The following is a 27,973-nucleotide window of genomic DNA, read 5'->3' on the forward strand; positions in this document are numbered from 1 at the left end:
TAAAAGCTTGTCAAAACATTAACTACTATACTACAGAATAAGATTTTAACAACTCACAACACTACATGCTGTATTGGATTTACTCAAGACTGGTTTTGTCTGAAACTCATTTATTCTTATGATCCTCAGGCTCGTTCTAAGTTGAACAATAAATCAGGCAGTCAGATTACGTTACAAGCTTGACCGTACACTGCCTTTCAAACAGAAGCTAAACTTCATTTATCTCACCACACATGTGGATGGCTAGAGGTTATAAATTACAAGTGAGAATCTGAATAGCACACGCCTTTTAAACAATCTAAATCTCAAGGTCAGTTTGTACTGTTAATATGCCACACACATGTGGATGGCTGATGGCTCACAGTTAGAAATTACTCAACTTTATTTAAAACACATGAAAGCCTCACTCATACTTTATAGATCTTAGTGTTTTACAATAACCATCAGGTACAACCTAAAATAAAAATAAAATAAATTAAAATAAAGAAAAACAAATACAATATTGACTCCTCCATTTAGCACTCATACTTCCTTCCCAAGCCTCCATTAATGCTTCCCCAGCTGTGATAATATGCCACACACACATGGTGTGACCGTGGTTTGTAAATCATTTATAAGTTGATCCAAGGGACATGTAAGGTTCATTTTACCCACACATTGAGTGACTCGTCATGGGGGTTTTCAAGAATATAAAATGGTTCCTCCTTTTTCCACAGCCTGGACAGACTAATCTGCTTAAACTCAAAGGGTAGACCCACACCTACCCACCAGAATTAAACCTTTACTTTAAAGACACAGCTGATTTGTTTTCCTCTCTGGCCCAATAACCATCCTGCTTTAATCTCAGCACCGGGCACCTACAGTATCAAGAAGCTCTTTATTTAAATGCCACAACAGCTTGGCTCTCAGGCCTTTGAACAGCTAAGAAGGTACATTTGTGGACATGGCAAACACAATCCAGATACAGAGTTAGACTGCCATTTTGGTAAATCTAGAGAGACTACTTCAAATATATTTTGGTCTTAAGTTTTTTTTTTTTTTACGTTTTGATGGGTTCGCTATCATTTCCTGGAACACACCCTTCTATCCAGATAGGCAAATTTGATGAAGAACCTCTATAGCGAAAAGTGCTTTTTAATGTTTACTGTAGGCCTCATTGCAAAAGTACAGTTTTGTACCTACCATAAATGTAGATGTTCGAGTGCTAATACAGCTGCAGTAATCACATATGGGTTCTCTGCCGTCAGGCGGGTCCTCGGTCGGCCGAATTCCAAAGTCTAGGTCCGGCGTCGGTTGTTGTCACTTTCTTTCTTGACGTCAGTGCGACAGGGGTATATAAGACACAGCCGACTCCATATTCTTCAGTCTTTCTTGCCCCAGATGTCAGGTACCCCCAGAAGGAAGGCAATACATAAATTATATATATAAATATATACAAGCAATGCAATGTAATCAAAAAATAGTAGTTGCAAGCAAATACACCATAGGAGGATAACCCAAATTAGGTTGTATGAGGAGGTGTTAGCCACTAGTCCTTTACCAAGAGGGGAAGGAGGGAGGGAAACCTGTACTGCAGCTGTATTAGCACTCGAACATCTACATTTATGGTAGGTACAAAACTGTACTATGTTCATTGTGCATACAGCTGCAGTAATCACATATGGGTAGAATCCCAAAGCTACGCACACAGGGTGGTAGGCACTAGGTGGAACTGGGGTGAGCCAGAATGCCCTGCAACACAGCAGTGGCAAAGCCTGCTCTAGTTTTGGAATATAAAGGCAGGTGGTAGTGTTTTGTGAAGGTATGCACAGAACTCCAAGTGGCTGCCTCCAAAATATCTTTGGTAGGAACTCCTCTGAGGAAGGCTGTAGAGGTAGCTGTGGCCCTGGTGGAGTGGGATCTGATGCCTGTAGGGACAGATTTCCCATGATAGGAGTAACAAAATCGTATGCAGTGGTCTATCCATTTTGAAATTGTCTGTTTGGTAACAGGCTTCCCTTGAGCTCCTACAGCATAGGACACAAAAAGTTGTTCTGATTTCCTGAAAGGCTTTGTTCTGTCCAAATAATACCGTAGCTGTCTATGGATGTCTAAGGAATGTAGCAGCCTTTCCCCTTTGTTTTGAGGACTGGGGTAAAAGGTAGGTAAGTGTATGGCTTGATTTAAAGCTACCCTGGATACCACTTTAGGCATAAATGACGGATTGGTTCGAAGGGAAACCCTGTCCTGATGGAAGATGAGAAAGGGCTGCACAGCCATGAGGGCTTGTAGTTCTGAAACCCTACGAGCAGAGGTAATGGCCAGAAGCAAAGCTGTTTTCCAGGACAAATATTGCAAATCTGTTGAGGCAGCTGCTTCAAAGGGAGGCAATGTTAATTTTTCTAGAATGTAATTAAGATCCCAGGCTGGCACTGGTTGTTTCCTTGGTGGTCTTGTATTCTTAGCCCCTCTAAGGAACTGTCTTAAAAGTGGGTGAGAGAATAACGGTGGATCCGTGTTGAATTCTGCAGAAATGGCTGAGGCATGGATTTTTATGGAGGAAAATGAAAGTCCACTGTTCAGCAGCTCAGCTAGGTACTATAATACCCGAGGCAAATTCAGTTTTCTAGGGTCCTGGCCTTTTTTCTCATTCCAAGAACAAAACCGTTTCCATTTTGCGGAGTAGGCCTTTCTAGTAGATGGCCTTCTGGCCTCCAGAATGACATCCTACACCTCTTTGGGGAGTAGGGTCTGTTGTGGTGTTAAGGAATTTTCCATGCAGCGAGACTGAGTGTTTTCAGCTGACTGTGAAGAGTTTTGTAGCTGTGCTGAGTCAGCAGAAGAGGCATTAAAGGTAGAGGCCAGGGAGGAGTTTGTGTTAAGCTCCTCAGGAGTGGGTACCAGTGCTGTCTTGGCCAGTCTGGAGCAATCAGTATCATCTTCGGTCTGTCTGCTCTTGCTTTCAAGAGCACCTTGGGCAGAAGAGGCAGAGGTGGGAAAGCGCACACTGTCCATGCTGTCCAACTGAATGAAAGGGCATCCACTCTCCAGGCCTTTGGATGAAAGATCCTTGAACAAAACTTTTCCAATTGAGGATTCCTGTGGGAGGCGAAGAGATCTATGTCTGGCCTCCCCCACGCTTGGATTATCTTTGTAAACACCTGAGGATGCAACTTCCATTCGTGTGGATCTGTCATATTTCTGCTTAGATTGTCTGCCAGCATGTTTTCCAAACCTGGCAAGTACTGTGCTTGAAGTTCGATTTGCCATTCCAGGGCCAAGTTCCAAAGTGTCATGGCTAGTCTGCACAGGGGGTATATGAATGTGTTCCTCCTTGTTTGTTTATGTACCACATTACTGTGGTGTTGTCTGTTCTTATCAATAATTGTCCTGGATGCAGGAGGTCCTTGAATGCTGTAATTGCATTTATCACTGCTAGCATTTCTTTTTGATTGATGTGAAGGTACTTTTCCTTTTGGGACCATTTGCCCTGAATGCACCTGCATGTCATGTGCGCCCCCCAGGCGTAATCTGAGGCGTCTGTTGTGATGACTTGATTTGCTTGAGGCTTGCAGAATGGGAGGCCTGTGTTTTGTTTGACATGCTTGGGCCCACCATAGAAATTCCTTTTGCAAACATGGAATTATTGGTATTATTCTTTCCAAATTGTGGCTGTGTTGAGACCATAGGTTTTTTAGGTACCATTGAAGTTTTCTCATATGCAACTTTGCACATGGGATTAAAAGAATGCAAGATGCCATGAAGCCCAGAGCCTGCAGGATTTTCCTTGCAGTAAGCCTGGTACAATTTGCTAGTATTTTGAAGTACTGAGTTAGTTGCCCCTGTTTTTCTGGCATAAGATAGGCCATCTGGGTGTTTGTGTCCAAGTTGGCACCCAGGAAAGTTATTTTCTGAGATGGTGTTAGCCTGGATTTCTCTTTGTTGATTGTGTATCCCAGAGAATTCGGTAACCGTGTTGCATAAGCCAGATGTTCCAGAAGTATGTGCTTGCTGTCCGCTTGGATCAGGCAGTCATCCAAATAAGGGTAAATTTGTATCCCTTGAAGTCTGCAATAGGCAATTACTGATGCCAAGCATTTTGTGAATACTCTGGGCGCAGTAGATAGGCCAAAGGGCAATGCAGAGAATTGATAGTGGATTGAACCTGCAAGAAATCTGAGGTATCTTCTGCAGCTTTGTCTGATTGGACCTCAAGGAGGCATACCTGCATGTCCCAATGTTACCAGCCAAAACTCCTTCCCCAGCATGGGAAGAAGCTGCTGTAATGTGAGCATCTTGAATTTTGGTACGAGTAGAAATGTATTTAGGATGGATAAGTCCAAAATGGGTCTCCAGTCGGTTCCTTTCCTTGGTACCAGAAATAGTCTGGAATAAAAACCTTGACCTTGTCCGTGAGTAGGTACCTCTTGAATAGCTTTCATGACCATGAGTTTTGAAACTTGTATTTGTGCCTCTGCCCTTTGATTCTGTGGCAGGTTTGGCATGCCTCTCATTTTTGGAAGAGTGTGAAAATGAAATCTGTAGCCTCTGTTTATAATGTCCAGGATCCATTTGTCTGTTGTGATAATATGCCAGTTTCTTGTAAATAATGCCAGCTTTCCTCCCAAGGGAGCTGCCAGCTGAGACTTGCTTGGCATGAAAAGGAGGAAGTCATTGGGTTTGTTTTCTGTATTGTTGTGCACTGTCCTCGCCACCTCTTGGTGCTGGAGTTTGCCATTGTCTGCCTCTATATGATCCTTGAGATTGTCCTCTGCCCCTTGTGTGCCTGTATCTACCTCTTTGGGGCTTGTCTGTGACTGGAAAGGACCAGTTTTTAGAAGGCCAATTTCTGCTAAAACGAGGTGGTTGTACCTGTAGAAAAGCCTTGACAGTTTGCATAGATTTAGCTTTTTCTTCCATTTTCCGTAGTATCTCCTCAGCATTAGTACCAAATAGTACATCCTTTTGTAAAGGAGCATCTAGAAGTCTAGCTTTAACATGATCAGGCAAGCTTGGTTCCCTAAGCCAGGCATGTCTACGAATGACTGATCCTGTAACAGCAGCTCTACTTGAGGCCTCTAAGGCATCATAGCCACATTGTAAGGTGTGTTTACCCACTTGTTCTGCACTATGCATCATATCCTGCAATTCCTTCAAATCTGGTTGTTCAGGTTGAGACATTTTATTTCTTAATTGTGATAACAGAAACTGCTGATATTTAAGCATATGGAACTGACAATTTAAGGCCCTCATGGCTACGGTGGCTGAGGTGTATACCTTTTTTCCCCACCTTTCTAAGGATCTAGATTCTCTTTCGGAAGGTAGTGGATTCTTGGCAGTAGAGGCCTTCATTCCCTTGGGGCCTTGAGAAATGGTTTCAGGGTCTGCATTATGGCTTTTGAAAAGAAATTGGTGAGAGTTAGGAACTCTGTACCTGTCAGGTTTGACTGGGGCAGGAGGCAGGGAATCCGGATTAAGAAAAGCCTCCGAGTAAACATCATCAAGTATGTCCAAGACCGGAGGTATAGCCAGAGGTCTGTGTTGAGGTAACAAAAGAAATTCCCTAAGCCTTTTCTTGGAATCAGAAAAGTCTTAGCCTTCCCAATGGAAGTGTTCCCTCAAGGTGTGCAAGGTTTCCCCAAAAGAAAAATCCTCTGGGGGAGATACAGAAGGAATGGACTGTTCTGCATCAGAATCTTCATAAGGGGAGTACAAGTGTTCCTCTACATCAGAATGTTCTGAGAAAATGGAGCCCTGTTCAGAAGAGGGAGAATCTTCCTCCACTCTGGGTCTCTTGTCTGGAGAGGGCTGGGAACCCCTGATAAGAGTAATTAAATCCTCAGCCATTTTAAGCATCTGCTTTTTAGGCATGGGGCCTGGGGATGGGCCCTGTGCAACAGGCCTCTTGGGATGCATGGCTGATTTGGACTTAGTAAAGGCCTTAATGGAAAAGGAAGATGAGGGTCTAAAGACACCCTGGGTGGAAGTGGACCTGTCCACTCACAGTGGCTTTGGTGGTTGTAGTCTGAGTAAGGGCCGAGGTACCTGCGGTCTCGGTTACAGAAGACACCGCCAAGGAAGTGTCGTCGGTAGTCAGGGACTGCATAGGCGGCTCGCTGAGAACCAGACCACATGTAGCCGGTTTTGGCGTGGTGTCAGTGAGACCGCGGGCCTCGCGTGACGGTCCTTGTCCTTGAGTTTTTTGGACAAAACGGTAGTCGGAGTCTCCGACGACATTTACCAAAATAACGTTGGGCGAACTCCGCCCGACGCTTAATAGTGCGTTTATTGAAAGTAGCGCAAAAGAGACAGCCCAAGATGTCGTGGTCTGGGCCTAAACAAGGTATGCAGAGGGAATGGAAATCCTTATGCGGTATTTGCTTCCCACAAGAAATACAATTGTTAACTTTGTCTGACATCGGTCTGAGGCAAGAAAAGTTTCCCCAACGGGGTACTTAGCTTTAAAGAAGACTTCGCAAATTCAGGAGCTGGCCGACCGGCACTTGCGAACTGCTTCTGCTTCGGGCACCGCGCAGCAAAAAAGACTGAAGAATATGGCGTCGGCTGTGTCTTATATACCCCTGTCGCACTGACATCAGGAAAGAAAGCGACAACAACCGACGCCGGACCTAGACTTTGGAATTCGGCCGACCGAGGACCCGCCTGACGGCAGAGAACCCATATGTGATTACTGCAGCTGTATGCACGATGAACATCATGATGCTTTTCCAACTTAATGATTTACTGAAAATGAAATATCGGTAAATGTGTTTTTTTAATATTTATATAATTCCCAAGTATCCAGATTGATTGAAAAACTGATGACTACTATATTATACTGCTTAAGTCTTATAAATCATTTATATGCAATAATAATAACCCATTCTACCAAGTTTGATAAGTTTAAAAAAATAAGACATGATTTTCTTTATGTTATTTTGGTATGTTGGGCATTATGGAAAAACAAACCAGCCAAACTGCACTTCACCAACGACAAATGAGATGACAGAAAGTACAGTTGTGTACACTTACCATAAATGCAGATGTTCGAGTGTATTCACTGTTGCAGTCATTACATTTGGGTTATCTGCTTGCAGGTAGCCCTCAGTCAGCCTGATTAACAAAGTCTTGGGTCCTGCGTCGGTTGCTGTCCCTTCTTCCATGATGTCAGGTCGTCAGGGGTATAAAACATGTAGCCGACGCCATTACATCAGTCTTTGTCGTGCAGTGCCCGAAGTAAAAGCAGTTCGCAAGTGCCAGTCAGCAGACTCCTGAAGTTTTCGTTTTTGAGTTTCAGAACCGAAGTCTTCAACTAAAGCTAAGTAGCAGTTAGGGAAATTTTTCTTGCTCCTTACCGATGTCAGTAAAAGTTAATAATTGCATTACTTGTGGAAAGCAAATACCTCAAAGATTTTCATTCATATTGTATTCCTTGCCTAGGCCCTGACCACAATGTACCTTGCTGTCGGTTTTGTGCTTTATTTAAACAGAGCACTATCCGTCGTCGGTATATTTTCGCCTCTAAATATTTCGGTTCTCGGTTTAATTATCCAGAAATGTCATCTGTTAGCCATCCGAATAACGGGATTCTGAAAACACGCAAAGATAAAGACAGAGACAGGCCGCCTAGGTCCAAAACTGCCGACGCTTCTAAGCCAGTACTCAGTGAGGCGCTTTTGCAGCCCCTGAAACCTGTTATTTCTGATTCGCAGGCCTCTACTGAGACCCATTTGGAGTCCGGTATGCCGCGAGATGCTTCAACTATGGAACCCATGGATGTCTCTACCTTGAATGGGTCCGGAGCCGCTGTGCAGACACCGGCTTCTGAAGGTGTAGTTAGGCCTACGGACTTGCATTTTAAAACAGATGCCTCCTTCTTTACTTAGGCCTAAATCTTGATCCATGCTTAAAAAAAATTACGTCCAGGCCACATGCTCGGGCCTCTATGCCTAAAAAACAAATAAGAATGGCTGAAGATCTAATAACTCTAATCAGGGGTAGCCAACCCCCCCCCCTTCTAAGAGGCCTAGGACGGAAGTTGAATATGAATCTTCTGATCAGGATTCTGTTGTTTCCGATTCTTCTGATGATCTGGATTTGCCCTTATCTACTTATGAAGATTCTGATGCAGAGGACTCCATTGCCTCTGCTTTCCCTTCTGAGGATTTTTCTTTTGGGGAAACCTTAGATACTCTAAGGGAGCATTTCCACTGGGAAAGCCAGGATTTTTCTGATTCAAAAAAGAGACGTAGAACATCAGCAGATTTATTAAAATAAGCACAACTTTACCAAGAAATATTAGTGCTTTCATCTCACAAATTAAGACTTCAAATATATACCCAACAGAACAAGTACTCGGCCTAAAAAGACGAGTAAAGTCACATGATACAGAACACAATGAACTAATAAGAAGGAAAGGAGAGGCAAAGCAACTTAAAGTGACAGGCAGTAATTGGAAAGGAATTACACAGAATATCTGCACAAACCATGAAACTGACACAAAGTGTAGAAAAAACTGAAATAAAAATGCTTACATAATTCTTAAAGTACAAAAAACAAATATTCAAGATTAATGAAAAATATTTCAGAATATATCACCATCTCTTCAACGCTCTCCTTTTTTTGACAATATTCCCCACTCTGGCATAATAGATAAACTCTCTCAGCTAGGCATCAAGCCGTATGTTACCAGATGAGTAGCTAACTGGCTCACTGATGGAACCCACCTAGTCAAAATTGGGGATGCCACCTCAAGCAGTAAGTGGCGTACCCCAGGATTCGGTCTTGGGGCCTCTGATATTTGGGGCATACTTTTCTGAGATACAGGCCAAAACCAGTGGGCTATGGCTGACCAAGTTTGCAAATGACTGCAAGCTAGGCGCTGTCATCAATTCTCCTAGTGATGTGGACATCCTTCAAGAGGGTCTCACCCAACCAAATGACTGGTGCCAGAAACATGGCCTCAAACTGAATACAAAAAAATGAATCAGCATTCCCTTTGGGGAAGTGACGTCCCTACAAATGATCACATTAATAACAACATCCTAAGCAGTCAGTCAGTCATGAGGGATTTAGGCACCCAGACTGACAGCAACCTGACTTTTGACCACCATGTTTCCACTGTATGTAGCTCTGCAAGTAAGGCAGGTGCAAAGAACCAAAAGACCAAACTGCAATTCAAAAAAATGGGTTCAGCCGAACCCATTTTTTTGGTTTCCACTGTATGGAAAGCTTTCTACATGGCCCACCTCATAAGTAAGGGTACCTCATCCAGGGGCAAGGAGGGCATAACATCCCTGTATTCGTCCTATATAAGGCTCATTATTGAGTACAACTCCCCGTTCAGCATGTACCTCGCAAAGCGCATGCAGCAGCTGGAAAGACCACAGAGGTTCCTAACCAGGAGATTCCACGGCCTCAAAAATCTACCATACACAGATAGGCTAAAAGCCCTATCACTCTACTCTGTCTCTCACAGACACCTCAGAGGTGACCTCTGTCAGGCATACAAGGCGATCTCAGATCCCGCCTTGATGGTACTACTGCATATCTACAAGTCAAGCTCCACTCAAGTAACTCGCACACGCGGCCTCAACCTGGTCTGTGACATCAATAGGACTTACTGGCGGGACAGATTTGTGTCCCAGAGACTCCCTCATCTGTGGAAAAGACTCCCTCTGCACATCCAGCAGAGTACCTCTTTACAACTTTTTAAGCACAACCTTGATAACTGGATGGGAAATAGAAAATACATCCCTGAGATTCCACCAGTGTCCCTGCTGGACAGGGACATTGGATGCTGATTTGTCTATACATGGGCTAAACTCTTGGCTAGGCTTATAAGGGTCTCAGGGCCAATAGACTAGTAACTTCCTCTGATGCTATGTTGAAGCCAAACTGACTTTGGCAACTATTGCAGCTTTCTCATGTGGAGCCTGGCCAGAGAAAGTATAGGAATGGTGGAAGTTATGCAACCCAGAGCCCTCAGAAACTCCCTGTCTGTAATGGAATCCAGAGGAACAAGGGATTGAAAGAAAGCGATCAGGGTTAAAGCCTTGGGAGGAGGCAGGAATGCCAGCAGTGGAACAGTCAGGAGCCTGCACCCGAGAAAAACATGACCGTGGAATGATTTTTGGAAATTTACAGTACACCATAGGCTTTGCAGGAACTAAATAGTAGATGCTACATAAAATCTCTGAAGAGGAGGCCTGAATGAGCTGGTCGCCCAGGTTAGGAAAAAAGTGTACCTCTCTCAATCTGCAGAAAGCAATCACAGGAGCAAGGCATTTGGTGAAGACCCTTGAGGCAGTAGAGAGACCAAACAGCAAAGCAGAGAACTGAAAATGCCAGAAAGCAACAGAGAAATGTAAAAACTTCCTGAAAAGGGGACGAATAGGAATGTGCAGATAAGTATCTGAGATCCAGGGAAGCTAGAAAAGCCTTAGGAAGTAGTAGAGGAAACTAGGTTAGAAGAGACAGCATCCAAAACAAAGGGACATTCAAAAAGGTATTTAGCTTGAGAAAGATCCAGAATGGGTCTCCAGGTGCCTTCTCTCCTGGGGACCAAGAACATTCTAGAGTAAAACCCCCTTCCCCCTCTGAAGAGCTTGAACTACTTGAATTGCTCCTTGAACCAGCAGGCCCTGAAGCACCTCTAGAAAAAGGGGCAGTTGTCCCTGAGGAGGTTGAGGAATGCCCAAAAAGGAGGGTGGGGTGGAGGATTTCCAAACCATGTAATAACCCTGGCGAATTATGGAAAGAACCCAGGAGTCTTGAGTGACCTTTAACCAAACAGGAAGGGACAGGGAAAGACGCAGAGAAAGAGGAATGTGACAGAAGAAAAGGATAGTCAGATAGCACCTGGTTTGTTAGGAAAAGGAGGCTTCTGAATAGGAGTTTGGGTAGCCTTAGCAGGGGGACCCCTTCTACCACTCTTTTTACCTTTGGGGGGAGGGTGAGACTGTAAGAACAAAGACAGGCTTGTTAGAGTAATTCCTTTGAAATTTGGAACAGGTGGAACAAAAGTATGCTCCAAATCCTGTAAGGCCTAACCCTTTTCTTGCAGTAACTTAAAACAACACTGCAGCAGCAGCGTCAAACTAATGATTATTACCAATCAGTTTAGCCTTAATATCATCAGGCAAAGGTTGAAGTCTGAGCCTGGAATACCTCTTCAAAACAGATCCAAAGCAGCAGGCCTACATGAAACATTAGCTACATCATAAAGCATTTAATGGAATGGCATCCAAAGTACAGTTGTGTGCCTACCATAAATGTAGATGTTTGAGTGTATTCAATGTAGCAGTCATTAACACTTGGGTTATCCTTCTGGCAGGCTACCCGCAGTCGACCTGAATTCCAAAGTCCTGGTCCGGCGTCGGTTGCGTTCGCCTCTTCCCTGACGTCAGTGCGCCAGGGGTATAAAAGATGCAGGCGACGCCATTTTCTTCAGTTTTTCTTGCCCCAGATGTCAGGTGCCTCCAAAAGGGTAGGCTAAAAATTCTGCTCATAAAAAAGCATGCACTAACATAAACATTACCTTCATCGACAAGCAAATACACCACATAGGTTGTATAGAATAGAGAAGTACAGTTAAGTCCCAGCAATGAAAGGGGGATGGAGGGAGGGTAACCTGGACTGCAACAGTGAATACACTCTAGCATCTACATTTATGGTAGGTACACAACTGTACTATGTTCATAGTGTTTCACTGTTGCAGTCATTACACTTGGGTTGAATCCCAAAGCTGAGGTAGGGTGGCTGGGCCTAGATAGAATTAGGAGTGGCTATAAGGCCCTGCAGAACTGCAGTGGCGAAGCCTGCTCTGGATTTAGAGTAAAGAGGTAAGTGGTAGTGCTTTGTAAAAGTGTGCACTGAAGTCCAAGTTGCAACCTCCAAAATGTCCTTGGTTGGTACTCCTCTGAGGAAGGCTGCTGAAGTGGCTGCTGCTCTGGTTGAATGTGACTTAATGCCCTTAGGCACTGATTTGCCATGTTGTGAATAGCAGAAACGAATGCAGTGTCCTATCCATTTTGAAATAGTCTGCTTTGTAATAGCTTTTCCTTGCGATCCTGCAGCATATGCCACTAAGTGCTGCTCAGTCTTTCTGAAGGCTTTAGCTTTGTCCAAGTAGAAGCGTAGCTGTGTATGTCCAAAGAATGCAGAAGTCTCTCCCCCTTATTCTGTGGGTTTGGATAAAAGGTAGGCAAATGAATGGTTAGAGCCACACTGGACACTACCTTAGGCATAAATGTTGGGTTTGTCCTTAGAGAAACCCTGTCTGGATGGAAAATAATAAAAGGTTCCACAGCCATTAGCGCCTGTAACTCAGACTCTTCTTGCCAAAGTTATTGCTAGGAGAAGAGTTGTTTTCCATAAGTATTTTATGTCAACTGTAGTGGCTGGCTCAAAAGGAGGCAGTGTGAGTTTTTCCAAGACAAAATTGAGGTCCCATGCAGGTGTCGGAGCTCTCCTTGGAGGTCTTATGTTTTTGGCCCTTCTGAGGTACTGCCTTAGCAGTGGATGTGAAAAAATGGGTGGATCCGTATTGTAATGAGCTGAAATGGCAAAGGCATGGATCTTAATTGATGAGAAGGATAGGCCTTTGTCCAGCATCTCAGTTAGGTATTGTAAAATCTGAGGGATATTTGGTACAAGCATGTCCATTCCTAGTGCCTGGTTCCAAACACAGAATCTCTTCCATTTTTCTGTATAAGATTTTCTGGTGCTGGGCCTCCTGGCCTCCAAAATAACATCCATAACTGCTTTAGAGAGAGGGGAGTTCTGAATGGTCAGATTATCAGCCATGCAGCCAGATTTAGGGTTCTGAGTTGGCTGTGCAGGATCTGATTGTTTTGTTGGGTCAGTAAATGAGGAATCTGACGTAAGGTCCAGGCTGGGCCTTGAGACAAGCTCTTTAGGATTAGGTACCAGTGCTGGCGTGGCCAGTCTGGGGCAATCAGTATCATTTTTGGCTTCTCTTGTCTGAACTTTAGGAGTACCTTGGGGAGGAGAGGCAGTGGAGGAAAGGCATATACTGTAAGGGTTTTCCAGCTGAATGAAAGGGCATCCACTTTCCATGCTTGTTTGTGATAAGTCCTTGTGCAGAATCTCTGTAGTTGGCAGTTGTGCGGGGAGGCAAAAAGATCTATGTCTGGGCATCCCCATTTCCTTGTTATCATGCTGAAGATTTGTGGATCTAGTTTCCACTGTTGAGGATCCTTGAGATTTCTGCTTAGTTCGTCTGCCAGAGTATTTGCCTTTCCTGGCAGGAATCGTGCTTGATAAGTCAATGCTGTGTTCCACAAAGTCATGGCTTGCCTGCAGAGGGGGTAGGAATGTGCGCCTCCCTACTTGTTTATATACCACATGACTGTAGTATTGCCCGTCTTTACCAGCAGTTGTCCTGGATGAAGTAGATCCTTGAAGGCTGTCAGGGCATTCTGAACAGCTAGCATCTCTTTTTGATTGATATGAAGATGCCTTTGGCTTGCTGGCCATGCTCCCCGAATACATTTTCCTGCCATGTGGGCCTCCCAGGCATAATCTGATGCATCTGTTGTTGGTGTCTGCCTGGCCGTGGGTAGAGTGAATGGCTGTCCCTTGTTGTGGTGACAGGCCTGTGCCCACCATCAAAACTCCTGTTGCAGGCAGGGAATGAGGGTAAATAATGTTTCCAGGCTGTGGCAATGCTGAGTCCAAACACTTTTTAGATACCATTGTAGTTTCCTCATATGCAGTCTTGCACATGGAATTAGTAGAATGCAGGATCCTCATGAAGCCCAAAGCCTGCAGAATTTTTCTTGCAGATAACTGGGTCTTTGTTGCCTACATTTTGAAGTAAGAAGTCAGTTGTCTTTGTTTGTCTGGTGTGAGATAAGCCATCTGGGCAGTTGTATTTAAGCTTGCACCCAGGAATATTATCTCTTGAGAGGGCACTAGTTTTGATTTATTTCCGTTTACCGTGTACCCTAGGCAAATTAGTAATCTTTGTACAAACGCCAGATGCCTCAGTAGAATTTGTTCTCTGCTTGAATAAGGCAGTCGTCCAAGTAAGGGTATATTTGAATTCCCCTTTGTCTGCAGAAAGCAATTACTGGTGCCAGGAATTTTGTGAAGACCCTGGGCGCAGTAGATAAGCCAAAGGGCAGTGCATTGATCCAGCTATGAATCTGAGGTATCTTCTGCAAAATTGTCTGATTGGGACATGAAGGTATGCCTCTTTTAAGTCCAAAGTTACAAGCCAAGCCTTCGTGCCCAGCATGGGCAGAAGCTGCTGCAGAGTCAACATTTTGAATTTTTGAACGTCCAGAAAAGTGTTTAGAATAGACAGGTCCAGAATTGGTCTCCAGGCTTTGTCCTTTCTAGATACCAGGAATAGTCCTGAGTAAAATCCTTGTCCCTGTTCTTGCTGTGGTACTTGCTGAATGGCCCTCATGTCCATGAGGGATGTAACCTGCTTTTGTGCCTCTGCCCATTGATTTTGTGGCAGGTCTGGCATACCTTTTGCCTTTGGCAGGGTGTGAAAGTGGAACCTGTAGCCCTGGGATACTATATTCAAGATCCATTTGTCCTGGGTGATTATATGCCAATTTTGTGAAAAAAGTGCTAGTTTTCCCCCTAAGGGGGCTGCCAAAGGAGAAGTGCTTGGTATTGGCAGAGGAAAGTCATTGGGACTGTTTTCTATATGGCTGTGATTTGTCTTCTCCACTTTTGGAGGTAGAAGCACCCCATTGTTTAGGCCTGTATGAGCCTTTGGGCTGGGTGCTGCCTCTAGGGCATCTGTATCTGCTTCTTTGTGGCCTGTCTGACACTGGAAAGGACCAATTCTTTGAAGACCAGTTCCTGCTAAATCTGGGTGGTTGTACCTTTAAGAAATCCTTTACTGTCTGCATAGATTTCACTTTATCCTCCATTTTCTTCAACACCTCTTCTGCCTTAACACCAAACAAAGTATCATGCTGTAAAAGAGCATCCAATAATTTTGCTTTGACATGATCAGGCAGATTTTGTTCCTTTAACCAAGCATGCCTTCTAATGACAGTACCCGTAACAGCGGCCCTGCAAGAGGCCTCCAGTGAATCAAAACCACATTGCAAAGTATGTTTTCCCACTTGTTCAGCTGCATGCAATAAATCCTGCATTTCCTTATTATCTGGACATTCAGAATTTGTCAACATTTTCTGTTTTAGCAGTGACATTAAATATTGCTGATATTTAAGCATATGAAACTGACAATTTAAAGCCCTTACAGCCAAGGTAGCAGAAGTGTAAACCCCCCCCCATCTGTCCAGTGCCCTAGAATCCCTATCAAAGGGGAGAGGGTTTTTCGCAGTGGAAGCTTTGACCCCTTTGGGACCCTGAGATATAGTTTTGGGGTCAGTAGCAGGATTTTTATATAGAAATTTGTGGGAATCTGGAACCCTGTAGTATCTGTCTGGCTTAACCGGTGCAGGGGGTAAAGAGTCAGGGAGACAGGCTGGACTCTGAAAATACATCATCTGTCTAGAACAGGTGGAATAGCAAGAGGTCTGTGCTGAGGCAGTAAAAGAAAGTCTCTGAGCCTTTTCTTAGATTCTGAGTAATCTTGGCTCTCCCAGTGAAAGTGCTCCCTCATGGTGTGAAGGGTTTCCCCAAAAGAATAATCCTCAGGAGGAGAGGCTGAAGGAACAGACTCTTCAGCATCAGAATCCTCATAGGGAGGAAGGGAGTATCCCTGCTCAGAGGAGGAGTCAGAGGAAATGGAAACCTGATCTGAAGATTCATATTCTGTCTCTTGCCTAGGCCTCTTATCAGGAGGGGGATGGGAACCCCTGATTAAAGTAATTAGGTCTTTGTCCATTTTAAGCACCTGTTTTTTAGGCATGGAAGTCTGTGCAGGAGAATGCTGTACTTGTTTCTTTGTCTTTAGAGCTGCTTTAGTCTTTGCCTTTGAAGCTGAGGTTGGCTTAACATAACTGTGTAGGTCTGAAAACACCCTCAGAAGCCGATGCCTGATCAGCGGCTCCAGACCCATCTGAGGGAATAGTTTCTGAGTGCCCAATACCTTGAGTATCGAGTGGCCTAGTTGGCTCCACGTGGGAGTCGGAAGCAGCCTGTGGCTCTGAGGTAGCGGGTGTCATGGGCTGCGAAACTGCCTCACTGAGAACCGGCGAACCTGCGACTGGCCTAGCGGAGGCTTCGTCGGTTTTGGACCTTGGATGCCTGTCCTTTCCCTTGCTCTTTTTATAAACTCCGGTCGTCAGCTGTTCCGACAGCATTATATAAATAAATCTTCGGCCAAAGTAATGAAAGGCAAAATAGTACAGTTTTGTACCTACCATAAATGTAGATGTTCGAAGATCCACATTGCTGCAGTCCTTACACTTGGGTAGTCCGCTGTCCTCGGTCGGCCCGAATATCAAAGTATAAGGCTGACGTCGGTCAAGGCGCATTTGACTGACATCAGGACGTCAGGGTACAAATGCGCATGACCGACGTCATATCCTCAGTCTTTTCTTGCCCCAGATGTCAGAAGACCCTAAAAATAAAGGTCAAAACCAAAAGACAGCAAACAACCAACCACCCTTGCACTAATTATATGTACAAAATATACAATATACACAATATTTACAACCCAACCCACACAACCACCTCTAACTACAGAGGGGAAGGAGGGAGGGTAAATTGGACTGCAGCAATGTGGATCTTCGAACATCTACATTTATGGTAGGTACAAAACTGTACTATGTTCTTCATCTCACATTGCTGCAGTCCTTACACTTGGGTAGAATCCCAAAGCAGAGGTAAGGGAGGATGGCCAAACTATAAGGAAGCAGGAGCTGCCAAAATGCCCTGCAAAACAGCAGTGGCAAAACCAGCCCTGGATTTAGAGTAAAGTGGTAGGTGATAATGCCTAGAGAAAGTATGCACTGAACTCCAAGTAGCTGCCTCCAGAATATCCTTGGTTGCCACCCCTCAAAAAGCTGTCGGTGGCAGTAGCCCTAGTGGAATGAGGCCTAATCCCAGCTGGAATCTCCTTGCCATGATGGGAATAACAGAAAGCAATGCAAAACCCAATCCACTTAGAAATAGTTTGTTTTGACACAGGCTTGCCCTGAGAACTCAAAGCAAAAGAAACAAATAACTGCTGAGACTGCCTGAACCCTTTAGTTCTGTCCAAATAATATCGCAACTGCCTGTGTACATCTAAAGTGTGCAAAATCTTTTCCCCTTTATTTTGGGGATTTGCATAAAAAGTAGGCAAATGAATAGTTTGGTTTAAAGCCACACTAGAAACCACTTTAGGCATAAAGGAAGGATTAGTACGTAAAGATACCCTATCCTTATGGAAAATTAAGAAAGGCTCAACCGCCATAAGGGCCTGCAATTCAGAAACCCTTCTGGCAGAGGTAATGGCCAACAAAAAGGCAGTCTTCCATGATAAATATTTCAACTCAGAAGTAGCTGCAGGCTCAAAAGGTTGTAGAGTGAGTTTCTCCAACACAAAATTGAGATCCCAAGCAGGAGTAGGAGCTCTACGTGGTGGTCTTATATTCTTTGCCCCTCTAAGAAATTGCTTGAACAAAGGATGAGAAAACAATGGTGGGTCACAGTCATAGTGAGCTGAAATTGCTGCAGCATGAACCTTAATAGAAGAGAAGGACAAACCTTTGTCCAGTAACTCAGTAAGATATTGAAGAGCCACACTTAAATTAGGCTCAGAAACATCAAAATCCTTTGCTGCACTCCAAAATAAAAATCTCTTCCATTTATCTGCGTACACTTTCCTTGTACTAGGCCTTCTAGCTTCCAAAATCACATTCAAAACTTGTTGTGGAAGTTGAGACCCTCTATGGTTCAAAACAGAATATGCCAGGCTGTTAGGTGAAGAGAGTGAAGTTTGACATTGAGCAAATGACTGTCCTCCTGGGACAACAGGTGTGGAATTGAAGGCAAAGGCCATGGAGGCTTCCGTACCAGACTTCTCAGTAATGGGTACCAGTGCTGTCGAGGCCAATCTGGAGCTATTAAAATCATCCTTGGCTTGTCCTGTCTGACCTTTAGAAGTACCTTTGGGAGGAGAGGCAGAGGTGGAAAGGCATACACATGAAGATTGCTCCAATTGAAAGAAAGAGCATCCACTTTCCAAGCTGTGGGATGAAACCTTTTTCGTGCAAAACTTTGGCAGCTGATGGTTTAGTGGAGAAGCGAACAGATCTATGTCTGGAGTTCCCCATGACACTGTCAATTTCTGAAATACATGAGGATCCAATTTCCACTCGTGGGGATCCATAATTCGTCTGCTCAACACATCTGCTAAGGAGTTCTGTGCTCCCGGCAGAAACCTTGCCTGAAGATAGAGCTGTAAACTGAGAGCAGTCTCCCACAAAATCATTGCTTGCCTGCATAGAGGATAAGAATGTGTTCCCCCTTGCTTGTTGATGTACCACATGACAGTTGTGTTGTCTGTTAGAATCAACACCTGCCCTGGAAAAAGTAAATCCTTGAAAGCTATTAATGCAAACTGGACTGCTAACATCTCCTTCAAGTTGATATGTAGATGTTGTAGTCTGGCAGGCCACTTGTCTTGTATCCACTTTCCATTTAGATGAGCTCCCCAAGCTTTGTCTGAGGCATCTGTCGTTAAAATCTGACTCGCCTCTGGCCGGGTCACAGAGAGTCCCTTGTTTAGGTGACATTCCTGAGCCCACCACAAAAATTCCTTTTGAATGCAAGGTATTATTTGAATGACAGTGTCCAGATCCTGGCAGTGCTGTGTCCATACATTTTGAGATACCATTGCAGCTTCCTCATATGCAGTTTGGCATTGGGAAGCACCAGAATACAAGATGCCATGAACCCTAAGGCTTGAAGGACTGTCCTTGCAGTCAGCCCGGACTGATGAGATAGTTGATGGAAGTAAAGGGAAAGATTCTTTTGTTTGTCCGGGCTCAAAAAGGCCATCTGGGATGCTGTATTCAGTCTCACACCCAGAAAGCACATGTCCTGAGAGGGTACTAGACTGGACTTTATTTCATTCACAGAATACCCCAGGCATCTTAGCACTGCTATCACATATTCCAAACGATGAAGAAGCTCGTCCCTTCCTTGAGCCAGAATCAGGCAATCGTCCAAATAAGGATAGATCTGTATTCCTTTTAGCCTGAAGAAAGCTATCACTGGAGCCAGAACTTTCGTGAACACTCTGGGCGCAGTAGATAAGCCAAAGGGCAATGAAGAGAACTGATAGTGAGAAGTCCCAGCTCGAAAACGCAGATACTTCCTGCAACTTAGTCTGATAGGAACATGAAGGTAAGCCTCCTTGAGATCCAAAGTTACCATCCAATGATCTTTGCCCAGCAGAGGTAAAAGCTGTTGTAACGTCAACATTTTGAACTTGGGAATGTCCAGATAAGTGTTGAGGATAGATAAATCCAAAATTGGTCTCCACGTGTTCCCCTTCTTTGGTACTAGGAACAGGCGAGAATAAAATCCTAGGCCCACTTCTGGCATAGGGACCGGCTGTATGGCCCCTATTTGGAGTAACAGAGAAATTTGCTTGTGAGCCTCTATTCTTTGTTGAGGAGGAACGTCTGGCATGCCTTTGAAAGGAGGCAAGGTATGGAAATAAAACCTGTAACCATGGTGTATGATATCCAATACCCATCTGTCTTGGGTAATTAAACTCCAATTGTCTTTGAAAAGCGCCAACCTTCCTCCCAAAGGTGCTGCCAGGCAGAAGGCTCTGGCAGCTGAAAAGGTAGGTCATTGGGTCTGTTTACGAAAGGACTGACCCCTGCCCTCACCAAGACTGTGCAGGAGAACTCCCTGTTCTAGGCCTGAAAGAGCCCTGAGCTCTGCCCCTACCACGTCTAGATCTACCCCTAGACTGGGAATCATAAGAAGGATACGTCCACCCCTTAGTAGGCCAATTTCTACTAAACTTTGGAGGCTGAACCTGCAAAAATCTTTAACAGTCTGCATAGACTTAGCCTTGTCTTCCATTTTCTTTAAAACTGCCTCAACAGGAGAACCAAACAACACATCAGATTGTAAAGGAGCATCTAAAATCCTTGTTTTAACATGGTCAGATAAATTTTGATCCCTCAGCCAGGCGTGCCTGCGAAGAACTGACCCAGTGGCAGCCACCCTAGACGAGGCCTGTACAGCATCAAAACCACATTGCAAAGAATGCTTACCCACCTGTTCAGAAACATGTACTAAATCTTGTAACTCTATACAATCAATACCTTCCACCAGAGCATCAACCTTAGACTTCAATTGTGAAAGGAGATAGTTTTGGTATTTCAACATGTGAAACCGGCAATTCAAAGCCCTCATAGCTAGAGTGGAAGAAGTATAAACTTTCTTTCCCCATCTATCCAAGGCCCTGGCCTCTTTATCTGCAGGAACCGGATTCTAACAACAGAAGCCTTAACACCTTTAGGCCCCTGGCTAACAGTTTCTGGGTCTGCCCTAGGACTCTTAAAAAGATACTTATGAGCTTCAGGCACCCTGTAATACCTATCCGGCTTAACAGGAGCAGGAGGCAAAGAATCAGGATTAAGAGAATCCTCTGTAAAAACATCTTCCACTACATCCAAAACAGGAGGTATAGCCAAAGGCCTATGCTGGGGTAAAAACAAAAATTCCCTAAGCCTTTTCCTGGAATCAGAGAAGTCCTGACCTTCCCACTTAAAATGCTCCCTCATGGAATGAAGAGTTTCTGAAAAAGAAAAATCCTCAGGAGGAGAAGCAGAAGGAGTAGAATCATCCACATCAGAATCAGAATAAGGAGAGTACTCCTGCAAGTCTTCAGCCGAAGACTCTGAAACATCCGAAGCCTGCTCAAAACTCCCTAGCTCAGGCTCCACCCTAGGTCTCTTATCAGGAGGGGCAAAGAACCCTAATCAAAGTAATCAAATCTTCTGCCATTTTAAGCATATGCTTCTTGGGCACAGTTCCTGAAGAACTAGGGGTGACACCAACTGAAGCTAAACCTGGCCTGCCTCTGGGAGAAGCCTTGGAAACAGAAGGAGAGGGCCTAACCACCCTAGGCAGGGAGGGAGTATAGTAACCTGAGAAGCCCCATCACCTGACCTGCCTCCTGAGAGGCCACATCCTGCAATAACAAAGTCTCCCTGGGATCCCAAAGAAACCTCCGGTGGAACCACCGCTCCACCGACACCTCTAAAGAACCGGGCGTCCGCACGGACGGTTCTTCTAGCCTAGGCTTAACTGCTTTGTCCTTGCGCTTCTTGAAGAAGCGGGCCGGAGCATCCGACGGCATTTTATAATTGCACCGCTTCCAAGACTAACCTGGCACAATCTAATCTCCTCTTTATAGTGCGCTTATTGAATCTAGCACAAGAGCGACACCCAACAACGCCGTGCTCAGGCCCTAAACAAGGAATACACAAAGTATGATAGTCTCTATGCGGTATCTGTTTCCCACAAGAAATACAATTATTCACTTTTTCTGACATCCGGTAAACCACTGAGGCAAGAAAAACTAAAATATTCTACGGGTACTTAGCCAACTTTGACTCGGTCTGAAACTCCGAAATCGAAAAATTTCAGAACGCCAAACGGCACTTGCAATACTGCTTCTGCATCGGACCATGCGGCAAAAAAGACTGAGGATATGACGTCGGTCCTGCGCATTTGTACCCTGACGTCCTGATGTCAGTCAAATGCGCCTTGACCGACGTCAGCCTTATACTTTGATATTCGGGCCGACCGAGGACAGCGGACTACCCAAGTGTAAGGACTGCAGCAATGTGAGATGAAGAACATCGTACCGATGCTTAATACTGCGTTGGTTAAATCTTGCACAAAACCGACAGCTAGCAACGTCGTGGTCAGGGCCTAGGCAAGGAATACAGTAAGAATGAAAATCCTTATGAGGTATTTGCTTCCCACAAGAAATACAATTGTTAACTTGTTCTGACATCGGTCTGGAGAAAGAAAAAAAGTTTCCCCAACGGGGTACTTAACTTTAATAAACACTTCGGATCTGAAATTTAGATTTGAAAATCTCAGGAGTCGGCCGACCGGCACTTGCTAACTGCTTTTGCTTCGGGCACCGCGCAGCAAGAAAGACTGAAGAAAATGGCGTCGGCTGCATCTTTTATACCCCTGGCACACTGACATCAGGGAAGAGGCGACAGCAACCGACGCTGGACCAGGAATTTGGAATTCAGGCTGACTGTGGGTAGCCTGCCAGCAGGATAACCCAAGTGTAATGACTGCAACAGTGAAACACGAACATCTTGGGAAGACATCCCTAGCAAGGAAAGAGCAGAGGCCTTCCCCTCAGAATTAGAAAGATCTGAAATAGCCCGACAGGCCTGAGCGAAAACAGCCAACGTATCTGGTAATGTGCGTCTCATACTACACAGCTCCAAGTATACACTTTCCTACCTATCCTCTCCATGGCTCTCCTGCCCTTATCAGAGGGAAGCAACATAGCAGAATCAACAATTTAGAGGATTTATCAGAAACAGATACCACAGAAGGGTCAGCAGAGACACACCTATAAAGAAACTTGCAGTCATCAGGCACTTTATAAAACCTATCAGGTTTTTTGGGAGCAGGGGGCTGGGAATCGGGAGCTTGAGCAGCAGTGGAAAAAGCATCCAGCAAGGCAGCAAGAACAAGAGGAACAGCAGAGGGCCTAGGAGACTCCATCTCAGAAGCTCATAGTACCTCTTTCTGAACATCAGACACCTGAGCACATTCCTATTTGAAAAACTCCCTCATTCTGGAAATAGTTTCACCAAAATAAATCTCCTCAAAAGGAGAGTCAAGACAGACTCCTTCCTCAGAACCATAACCTAGGGGAGAAGGAACCTGATAAGAATAAGCCAGGGACTCTTCATCAGAATCTGTACCATCAGAGGAATCCTGCTCCATAAGCCTCTTATGAGGGTTAGAAGTCCAAGGAGGAGCAAGAACAGACCCCCCCATGGAGGCTTTAGAGCCAACAGGGCATTAAACAGGCCTGGAGTGAAATTTTGCCATTCACTCTGTGGATCTTTAGGAGCGAGTGAAATGAGTTTATTTTTCTGCTTCTTTTTAAGAAGGAGCGAGTGAAATGAGTTTATTTTTCTGCTTCTTTTTAAGAAGCACATCAGCCTTAAACATCTTTTTAGGAGGTTCTGACCACTGACAACACTCTTACTGTATTCTGAACCGCTTCCCTCATTAATACCAGAGGGACACCCCTAGGCCCTTCAGATGTACAGGGGGAACCGTGGCTGATAATTACTGAAGTGGATGTCTGCAATGCCTCCATGGAAGTGCGTGAAGTTGGATCCATGCACACCTCCGAATCTGTCGTGGCAGAAGAATCCAGTAATGAAATCAGGCAATCCTTTAGGCTTTCACTAGCCTCAAGACAGATGTCCAGTGGAGGCAGTATAGCCAAAGAATCCAACAGATCTTTCTTGATTTTTTTTCTTTGCAGACGGCTGATCCTTGGGCAAGGAAGATACTTCCACAGTGTCTTTAACCAACAGTTTAAATCATTGGTTTTCTAAGTAAACAGCTAGGGAAGAAAGCAAACGTCTAAGGGATGAAAGTTTGACAAATCTCACAAGACGTACGATTGTTGGAAGCACCTAAACAAAACAAACACTGCTTGTGGCAATCTTTATGGGGAAATCTGTCTCCTGCATTGGCATTTCCACTCTCTGCATGACACGAAACCAACAAGCAGAACAAGGCAAAACAAAGATAAGAAAATCAAAAAACCCTGGGGCACTTATCTGAAAGCAGTTTGGTAACCAGCAGATGAACAAGCTTTCATACAGACAATCGAAGATGACATTCAGACTGGCAGAAAAGAAGTTGTGAGGATGGTACATCTGGACATCACCTTTATGCCCTACACCTTGCGTGGGGAACTGTGTGAAGTACGATATACCCATTACAACCTAAAGGCTTTGGTATACTGGCTGGATGTCAGGCTGCTCTAGGCAGGAGATCCCTAATGTAACGAATACTGTAACATTGATATGGAAGGACTGTCATGAATGTAGATGCAAGGGTGCATGGGCCCCTTGCAAGTACAACTATGTGAAAGTTTTGGCAAGTCATCCAATATAAATGGCAAGAATGTTTGTGATTTAGACTTTGGTTCCTAATATATATATAAAAAAAAACCTTTCATTCTCACTAATGAAATGTTTTGATCACTTGAGCTTAAATTCAACTTGGTCTACCCTCCATATTTTTAAAATACAGCATCACGAAGGAGCCAAAGATGTTTTTTTAATCCAGGGAAAGCCAAAAAAAGCATGTTGCAGCATTAGCCAAATGAGGAGACCAATTCAATGGATCAGAACAGGATTGGCATATGGAAACAAATGAGAACATGGAAAGTTGACGAAAGTGGGTCTGGGTTTAGGGTCAAGCTGCTGGGTAAAATTACTCTTACCTCACTATGTGGGACAGGGACGTTAGTTGCAGGTCCCTGCTTGAAGTGGCGTAACTGCCTTATTACTTGCCTGTGAGAGAAACTAGGAAAAGATATGCCTTCTGGATAAATTAATAACAGCTACTAGTTTGGAAATTTCCATCAGTGTAAGTTATGGCCAGATTAGGGAGTGCTACACTAGACAGGTGGCTTACTTACAGTCAGCAGGCCACTGGCAGTACTGCAAAAACTAACCCGTTTAGGAAGCCAGGCGCAAAGCCTTTATTTTGTTTGTTCATTTGTTTTTAAACTCAAACTATTTTTGTAAAGTGCATTAGAACAATCTGGTTACGTACTAAGCTTAGGCAGGTTGAGCATGCATGTCGACTGCCTCCTTAACTAAATGCAACGTTAAGGTAAGAAGTTGATTAAGACATTTTTTTTTTTTAAGTTCCAATCTTCTAAATTGAAATGAAACAGCCATTTGGTGCCAAAAGAATATTACCATGAAAATTAAACAGTCACTCAGAGAGAAAAAAAAGTTGAAATGAATCTTACAATAATGATTTTTAACGTTCTTATGCAGAGTGTGCATACCAAATGGCCAAGGTGCTTAATGACAGCAAAGAAAAAATTACTTTGTAGAAATTTCAGCCAAAGTTATTGTCGAGTAGTAAATGTCTGACTGCAGTTTTTCTAGTACAGTTTAGTTTATGACAGAATAATGTCAAGACTTGTGGGAGCAAAACACTTAATGTTCACTTGCCATGCATAAAGACACAAAACAGTCAAAGTAAATTTATTTTATTTATAACAGGCAGTTATTTGAAAAGTGTGCCTTCTTGTCTATGGCGCAACATTTACTACAAAGTTTGAGTCTGCGGCAGCTCTGATTTGGAGTGTGTGTGGGTGGGTGGGGGGGCACAAAAAATTTAAACTTATGCTGATGGCAAGTTTAAGAAAGGGCACCAAGGCCATTTCACGACAATGGTTGAAAGTCTAGCTACCTCATCTGGCAGCGGTTTTGGTTGCAGCTCATTTGGGCCTTTTAGAATAAGCACACTATTTGAGTCTGCAAATTAGGTTTAAGCAAGTGTTGTATTTGCAAGCTACTACGAAGTTATTATGATTTGATACCACAAACAGGAGTGCCTACGCATTGTGTGAAGAAATGGAGTGGAGTATTGTCTGGAGCCAAAATTGGGTAGTTACAATGAGGATAAAGCTATACTGGCTAAATGGAGCTTCCAAGATGGCTGCTGACTGATGAACAGCTTAATTTCAGCTTCCCAGTGTGAAAAAAGAAACAGAGAAAAAGCTAGTACTTCTGCTAACTTGAATAAAATTCAGTTGCTGGCTACTAAGTACACCATATGGATGCCAGCACAGAAGAAATTTAGGGAACATGAAAGAAAATCAACTAGAAATGATGGAGAAAACTGATTGGAAAGAGTCCTGTTCAGCAAAAAGTAGTTGGTACAAGAGATGACTACTAGTAATTCAGGGGAAAAAATAAGTCAAAATGTACTCAGAGATGAAATGTACGTCAGAAATACTGAGTAAGCAAATGGATGCAACTAAGAAACTTCTTTTGAGCTGGGACAAAAAAGCAGTTATTAGGAAACTGAAATCAAAGTCTAAACCAACTGTATTTGAAGCACTGAATATTGTAACCAAGATAAAACAGCTGGAAATGAGAACTTTAGAAAAAGGGAAGGAGCAAATTACATACAAATAAATGGAAGTTGTGGGAGTACATGCAAAATAATCTTGAGAAGGAGAGAGGTTTATGGGAAAGCAAGAACTCTGCAGTTTACGTTATGTTGGACCGATGACAGTTACAAAGAAAAGATATGTGATGTATAAAGTATGTAAATGGAAAAATGTTAACATGGTTTGTTTTCTTTTTTGTTACTACATGTTTGTTAATCTTAAGTGATAATTCGATTAAATTGTGCTTTTTGTACACACAATTTCCTTGAAGGCAAAAATCTTGCATATAAACATGGTTGTCAAGAACACACACTACATCCATCAGTGTCCACACACACACACACACACACACACACACACACGAATGCTGAGTCACTATAAAAGTAATCGCACCAAGCCTCAAAGACCTCCTAAGCCTGCAAATGGCAACATTTATCATCAGCAATCTCTAAATCATACACCAAAAGCAATACCAAAATATCCACGCAAGCCCGTATCCAATGGGCCTCAGAAAACAAAGCCCATAAGGCAAGCAAATAATTTACCCAGGACTCTTGTCATAGGAAACTCCATTATATGACACACACATGCTCCAGTCACCAAACTAGACAAGAAGATTACTGTGAGTTGTTTAAATGGCACCAGGATCCACCAAGTTACACACACACACACACACACACACACACACACACACACACACACACACACACACACTCAAGTCAATGTATCACAGGCACCAGTAAGATTTTTATCACAGTCCAAGAGGGTGTAAATGACCCAAGACGACACGTGCACCTCTCTGAATGTGGATTTCAGACCGGTATGTGCTTTGCATTGAGCAGCATAAAGCATGATGCCGCAGTATGAAGAAAAGATCAACAATGGGCTAAGTTTCTGGCGTCAGTCCAAAGGGATTCAATATCTGTCAGCCTGGAAGGACATGGTCAGACCACGTTGCTTTTTCAAGGATGGTCTACAGCTGTCCCCTGTAGGCTTCTGGATTTTGACTACAACTTTAACCACCCTCTTCGAGGCTTTTTTAGGCAATGCCAAAGTGACAAACCTACCAACACAGCAACCCAAAGAAACCTAAAGGTGTTACTGTTCAATGTTAGCAGAGTGAACAAGAAACTCCACACCCTACAAGCATTCTTCAGTCTGAAGAATACAGACATCTGTGCCATTACAGAGACATGGTTTAAAGCTGCAGAAAGTAATCCAGCAGTGTAAGGCTACAGTGTATTCCACACAGAGACCATCAACTGCACAGACAAGGACTAACGGTGGAAGTGTCTTGATCTACATTAGAAACAAGTATACCTTAAGGCTGATTAAACAGGATGATACTCTGGAGTTCATCAATGTGCAAATCACCTTTCCTGACCACATCTTAGCAAGTTATAGGTCACCATCTATGTCACAAGAATCTCAACTCTTATCTAGACCTGCTGGAGGCATGTTCCATCAAACCAAACAATGTTTATGGGAAACTAAACTAGCCCTCTACAGATTGGGAAATTGTGTACACTGCCTCCAAATTGCAGGCACAAGGTTTCCTGGACTTTATGAACATAAATGCCTTTGATCAGTTTAGTGTGCACTTCAAGCAGAGGTTCAAACATACTGGACTTAGTTCTCACCAATATGGGAGTGTGCTGCACCCAAATACCCCAATCCCCCCTCCCCATCATGTCCTCACTGGTGAGGTCAGGCCACAAAGCTGTCTCATTTTAAATAAAAATTAACTTGGAAAACCCAGAATTCAATGCCCTGGCTACATAGAAACACTGCACAAACATGTAAATGGATGAAAAAAAAGAGGTGGCCTGGGGCCTAAAAAAAAAACCAGAAGGTTAAGGCGAAAAAAACCCCCAAACCAAA

The 27,973-nt window shown here is 43.8% G+C and overlaps 1 protein-coding gene across 1 annotated transcript in view; it reads right to left on the reverse strand.

Annotated features, from left to right (window-relative positions):
* DCUN1D3 (defective in cullin neddylation 1 domain containing 3) overlaps nt 1–27,973 on the reverse strand; it is a 367,750-nt gene that overhangs the window by 240,664 nt on the left and 99,113 nt on the right. The window lies entirely within an intron of this gene.

This window comes from Protopterus annectens, chromosome 12.part0 (genome assembly GCF_019279795.1).
Source record: "Protopterus annectens isolate FY-2018-M chromosome 12.part0, PAN1.0, whole genome shotgun sequence".
Lineage (NCBI taxonomy): Eukaryota > Metazoa > Chordata > Ceratodontiformes > Protopteridae > Protopterus > Protopterus annectens.